The sequence below is a fragment of the Pleuronectes platessa genome, chromosome 10 (genome assembly GCF_947347685.1).
Source record: "Pleuronectes platessa chromosome 10, fPlePla1.1, whole genome shotgun sequence".
Lineage (NCBI taxonomy): Eukaryota > Metazoa > Chordata > Actinopteri > Pleuronectiformes > Pleuronectidae > Pleuronectes > Pleuronectes platessa.
In genome coordinates, this window is record NC_070635.1 from 14,151,346 (window position 1) to 14,157,116 (window position 5,771).

A 5,771-nucleotide genomic window follows, 5' to 3' on the forward strand; every position below is an offset into this window, starting at 1 on the left:
TTCAAATTTGAACACAGGGTTGGGCCGTTGAGTCAAATTTGCATACGATATATATTAAGTCAGGCTTCTGTTTGAAGTCAATGTACAGTTTAAGATCTTGTTGAAACAGATTTATAGGCGCATGGGTACCCAGGCATGTCTGTGCAGGAATACCAAAATCCAGCATCAGTGCGTTCAGTATTTTTTCATGCCCTATTTCTTCTCCCCTGCAGCACAGCTCAAGTTTGATTACTTTAGACTGTAATGGGAGAAAGCCCCATTACTATACAGGGATTACTTATTAAAATCATTATTTCTAAACCCTTTATCGCAAAGTCTTACAATGTATTGACTGAACGTTAGCTGTTCATTCTGTGGTCTAATATGCGTTCCCGGTCAGACTGAGCGTGTCCTCTCCCTGACTCCTTGATGATCTGAGCTGTGAGAGCCAGCGCGGTAACTCGACCTTGCCTCCTCCAGCCACCTGTGCTCGTGTGCCCAGAGAAAACAGTGGCTTTTGTGTTGGAGTGAGACGTCCACACGGCAGGGGGCTAAGGTGCATTAGGGGGCTATGACAGGTGGCGCCCTCTTCCTGGGCCTTCCCCTGCAGTAAAGAGCATGGACACCGAGGGGCTGTTGGTCGGAACAGCTGCACCCCCCTGCATATGTAGTCCGGGGGTAAAATGTCATTCCTGACATCACAGGAGGAGTGGGACTGTGCTGAACTTTTGATTTAAGATGCGTGGTTCTTTTTGAAACGTGTCGGTGCAGCGTTTGCATATCTCCATACAGAGTCAGTGCTCGGTCTAAGTGCAGCGGCGGTGGGAGACTCGGGGGGGGGGGGGGGGGGGGATCGGGGTGCCTGGTACAGTATGAGTGGTTAGCTGTGTGCGTTTGTGTTGCGAGGTAATCAATCAAAATCCCAGAGTCTGTCTGTGAGAGGAGGAACGCTTCGGTCAGACCATTTTTATCTGCTGGGACTGTTTGGGAAGGGGCAGAGGGGGCAGAGGGGGCAGAGGGGGCCGTGGCTCAGGCTGCCTGTGTGAGTCCGGAATGGTGATGTGATGTGAACTCTCAGGTCCGTGTGAGGTGGACAGACCGAGGGCGATGACTCACTTCACTCTGTCCTCTTCAGGGACTCAGTCTCCCTGTCCATAACATCCAAGACTGAACTGTGAGTATAAAATCTGTAATGCTGATTCATGCTTACCGTCCTTTGGGATTGTCCCCACTAACGCACTGAGAGTTGGTGGAGACTCTTGTTAGTCAAAGACGTGTGTGTCTCAAATGGTGAAGTGGAGTGAGGATCTCTACCCCAACAGCTCATCGATTGAAAGAAAAATGAGTAGCAACTAACAGAACAGCCTTTTTACAAGCAAAACGTTTGATTGTGTCTAGTTTTCACATTTGAAATTTGCCTTTATTGGTCTTACATCACAGTAAATGGAATCTTCTTGGGGTTTCTGGCTTTGGTGAGATAAAATTTGTCGTATGAAAATGTCACTTTGTCCAAAAAAAAAAACTATTCATTTTAATTTGTGATTTAGATGATGGCACCTTGCAGCCCTAGTTAGTATGGGTTTCATGAGTTGCAGTAATGCTCCTGCAACATTAGATTTTTTTTTTATGTACAAGGATCTAGCAAACATTTTTCTGCTGGGAAGATGTGTTTATATTCAAATGACTGGGCAATGCTGTGATTATAGACAGTGTGTTACTGTTGTAAAGGGGTGAAATTTAAAGTTTTCATAACAACTGCTGCTGGGTGGCCTGTGTGGCACTGTGAGGTTGGTACGAAGTGAGGTTGTACCAAGGTGTCACATTCCTCAGTTTGGTGTGTGTGTGTGTGTGTGTGAGTGTGTGTGTTTGTTTCAGTTCCTCACAAATGACCACCCATCTATATAACAACAGCGACTGTGCTTCAAAGTACAGTTGATGCACCTTCCAGTTAATGAGGGAGTTCTTTCTCTCCAGTCGCCAAAGTGCTTGCTCATTGTGGGAACTGTTGGGTTTCTCTATAAACAATAAGGTCTTGACTCTATTATGTTATAATATGGTGTTTAAAATTCAACTGAATTGAATCCCTGTTATTTTAGGTCTTTCATTTTGTTGCCATGTATTTTGTGAAGCACTTTGTAACCTTATTTAGATAAGTGCTATACAAGTATTTGTTTATCATTATTATTAGTTCCTCTGATCATTCCTTCGAGTTCTGAATTAAGTTTGGTTTAACGTGTTTGTGCGTGTGCGAAATACAAATCTAAAAAAATCTGTGTCCTACCTCCCCTCCTAAAGCTGCCTCATATTTTTCATCTGCAGTCAGATGTGACGTTGAAAGATGATGAGAGTGCAGCTCTCCCGTCATCTGACTAATTTGTTCCCTTGATAGATTTATCAGATCGTGTGGCACCCCTGGGACCGGCTATCTGTTTTTTCACATCACATAAATATTGTTTACCAGAAGCCTGCGTAAATGAGGCTATTTTAAACCTCGTGGTTACTCGTGGAAAAACAACAGGAAAGGTTTCATCCTCGCAGTTGTACAAACATATTATTGTAAATGGTGCTGATGTTGTACTGTCCGGAGCTTCACCGCTGTCTTGATCTGAATCGAGACTCGCTGTAGATAACGTGCATGAGGCCCTCTGATGGATTTATTTTGGTCCTCAGCAGAGGGAGGTCAGCAATGTGGGATAAATCACCCTGAATTTAAAACTGTTTGGACCCCAGAACATTTGTTTACTGTGTATCTCAGTGCAGCAGGTTACGCTCCTGATCTAAATCATCAACTCCACAAACACACTGAAGTCACCTCTAGTGGCCACAGAGGAACAGAATGTTTACATTTCTAGATAAGGCCAAATTAGAGAGTGTCTGTGTTTACTATTTGAAAATTTTTCCATTTTTGTTAACATCTTTAAGAGAGTGTAAGTTCTAAAGTATTGTCTTTTGTCAAATAGATTTACAAATAATCCCATCCCTCATTTCCATTATTTAAGATGACATTCTGTATATGGTTTTAACCTTGTTTTCTCTATGTATTACTAGAGCATGGTGGTATACAGTACGTGAGATAATTCTTTAATTTGGTGGATTTACAAAAAAGTTAAAACTGAAATACAAAATAAAAGTCCTATTATAAATACCCACAACTGTATAAAGGCCATTAATGCTGTGGCTACATTGGAAAAACAAGTTTCATACAAGGCAGCTTTTTATTAATTAGACAAGAAGGTACAGTCGTGTTGTTGCACTGCTGAACAAAGTAAAACACTGATACTTTATTCTATATTAAATATAACACAAATTATTTGCAGATTGGTGCAGTACCATAGCTCTGATGTGCCTGGAAAATTTACCAGAACTGCTGCAGCTATTTGCTTTTTGATGATGCATCAATGAAAACATATAATATGTTTTATTATAGTCTTAACAATACTGGATTAGCTGAACGCTCCAATACAATACTGCTTATTGCTTGATAATCTCACACAGATTTGAACAGTTTAAGATTTTAGAGAGTGGTTTAATTTAGTCCACGATCCGGCTGCCCCGGCGGTTAAGGGGTTAAGCCGCCGACCACAATGTTCCCAGTATGAGAGCTTCTCTGCTGCCTGTCTTTCCCCCTCATATCCTGTCATCTCTCTACTATCAACTTGGGAATTAATAAATAAAGTGACCCCACGATTCTTAAAAAAACATCTTCTTAAAGTTTAAAAATATAACTAGTCACCATGTGGCCTTGAGGGTCCTGGCTGCAGTCTCACTTCACTGGTCAAATTTACACAGGAAGGACTAAACAGCCGGCATCCTGCTCTCTCACTTTGGCCGCCGCATCTGCATCTTGGACGTGTGCCGACTGGGATCATTGTTGACCGCGGTGCCCCAACATGACCCGCTCTGATTCTCATGTGCAGCGATCTCGACCCAATTTGATAAGTAAGAATTAAAAGGAAGAAAAAAAGAAGAAAAAAAAAAAGTGGGGGATGGAAGAGCCATAAAAGAGAACAAAAATCTGCCCTCACAAACAGTGAAACCAGCCTAGTGGAAAAGGGCAGCAGAAATTATAGGGTCAATCCCTGCACAAACATCATGAGCTGCAGGGAAAGGAAGAGGAGGATGAGGAGGAGGAGTGTATATTTGCATTGTGCACATGTGTGGTATGTGTGTCTGTTTATATAGCAGATTATACAGTAGATATATACATAAGACTAAATCTAGATCCACTGTATATATAACAACACACGCAGTCAGTGATTTACCTTGTCACTTCTCAGTTTACAGTAATGCCTCGGCTTCTTTGTGCTGCCCAGAAATGTGCGACATCAAAGTGTGTATCTCCCCCAGTGCCTTCTGTCAACATATCGCTAACTACAGTGCGTTTGAGTTGCGTGAGCCACTGTGTGTTGTGTGACTGCAGCCGGTGACAGTGTGTCTTCTTGTCTCCGTTGTATCATTGTGATGTGCGGCTCTAATGGCGTCCTGTCAAGAGTCCAGTGCCTCTCTCTAAATATAAACCAACCTAATTAACCGCCCTCACTACCTCCTCTGTCTACGGGAGCCGGCTTAACGTGATCTTCACATTCTCACACAAAGCCTGCTTTCTCGCAGAAAACACTGCGTTCCAGCAGTGAAATCACGCTCACCCCTCTTCTGGTGTTTTTGTGTCTCAGTGAGTGTTTTCGTGTGACGCTTCACCAGTTGGGGAGGAAGTACTCAAACCACTCCCTTAAGTAAAAGTACATGTAAATAGACAAAAATGTACTTGAGTAAAAGTACCACATTAACTTTTCTACTTGAGTAAAATGTTGCAGAGGCCTTTTCCAAATAATTGTCAGGTGTTTCTTCACCAGTGATGCTACTGCTGCAGGAGGCGGGGTCTAATGTTACCTGCATGCCCTGATTGGATGTGTGAATCAGTTCCTCTCTCGATATTGATTGCTTTTAGAAATATACAATGTGAATATGTCAAATGTAGTGTAGTAGAAAGTACAGATATTTGCTGGTAGATGTCGTGAAGTAAAAGTGAAGAGAATGTGATAATAAATCAGGTTGAGTTAAGATACAATACATTCAAAATGTATATAAGCATAGTAACTAATTAAATGTGCTTGTGTCATCATCAAGGAATGTTAACTGATGGCACAACTGAGTTTATTCTCACACGTCCTCAAATGAAAAACTACAGTTTTAATGTGTTTTGAAGATGTGCTATCTGTCTTCTGAAACAGGAGGATGTCCCACATATGTCAGTGGCTTGTAAGTGCCACTGACAGGTTTGGATATTCCCCTGACAATATTTAAGGGGGGACGCCATTGTGGCGAGCGACCTGAGCCGCCAGTCCTGTGCTGATGTCTTTCTTTCTTTTTCCTTTTGAAAAGCAGCAGAATAAGCTGAAACCCTAGTCCATTTGTATTGCCGGGACAAAGAGGGACCATTGTGGCAGGAGGGGGTGGAGGGTAGCTGCCGGTGGAGGTAGGGGTGCAAGGGGTCAGGGGGGGCAGAGAGGATTTAGTCAGAGTCCGACCCCTGCTGGGTGGAGTGTTGGGGGCTGAGGCGGTGGGGGTGTGCAGGTCAGGTAGTGTGTGTGTGTGTGTGTTTTTCTTTTTCTGAATGATGAGCCTGAAGTTGCAGCAGTTTGCATTTATCCAGCTGGAAGAGGCTTCAGTAGCAGAGCAGCAACGGGGCGGGGGAGGTTATGCCAGAGAGAGGGACTGAGGGAGGGAGGGAGAGAGGGAGGGAGGATGAGTGACGGGGAAGTCAGCGCACTGCCTCTCTCACGCTCCGACAG